Source organism: Phytophthora parasitica (assembly GCF_000247585.1).
Source record: "Phytophthora parasitica INRA-310 unplaced genomic scaffold supercont2.55, whole genome shotgun sequence".
NCBI lineage: Eukaryota > Oomycota > Peronosporomycetes > Peronosporales > Peronosporaceae > Phytophthora > Phytophthora nicotianae.
This window is the reverse complement of record NW_008649041.1, coordinates 223,124-224,028: the sequence shown is the minus strand read 5'-3', so window position 1 is coordinate 224,028 and position 905 is coordinate 223,124.

Here is a 905-nt window from a genome sequence, read left to right as displayed (position 1 = left end):
AAAAAAATGCAGTAAAACTGCTTGTCCTAGTCAGAGCTATCTGCTCCGAGTCAAACGAACAACAGTTTTTCCAGTATGCACGGCAGTCAGCGATAAATGTCCATTCCTCCGATAACCCATCTATTTGAGATGTATTACGTGCCGGATCTCAGATGTCAACTTGAAGACTTTAAAACGGGCTACAACGCGAAATGATCTGGAGCATGTAGTAATTGGTATATAGTTTTTCCATTCCAACTTGGTGACGATGTTCGACAGAGGAGCAACGGGGAGCCAATTTTATGTTGTACTTTGGAAAGGAAGCAAGCACGCGAAAGCAAAAGGAACACTCGTATCCTACGTCGTAGCTGAGTGTTGATGGTCCGGCGGGTCGAACTTCTCTTATAGTGGAAATTGCCAAGATATTCCTAACTATTGCTGAGTCCCCCGTCCAGAAAATATGAAGGACCTATGTTCGTTTAATCTAATATCAACTGAAAACTATGGGAAGAGTTTTTCAACTGGATAAACGCAAGATACCTACCGTTTATTCGCGACATATCCATCCGAATCGGCAAAATATACCAAATCCACAACCAACCCAGTCGCAACCGCCATCGATCTTATATAATTCAAATCTACTTCAGATACTCTATACATTTTCGTCACCCGTGTACCAGAATACAACCTCGACAACTCCGATTTTGATGATGTCTCCGACTTCGACATCTACTTGTTCGACTTTCTCGGTGTTCCCAATGATCTCGTCGTTTCTAATGCCCCAGACTTAAAAAAAAAAACATGCTCGACTTACCGACGTCTGCATGTCTTTCTCAATTACTCCGTCTTGTGATATACTTCACTGAGGCGAGGCGAGCGAGCGCCTTTATCGTCCACAGTGTACAGTGGCCCGAGGAAGTAGACTT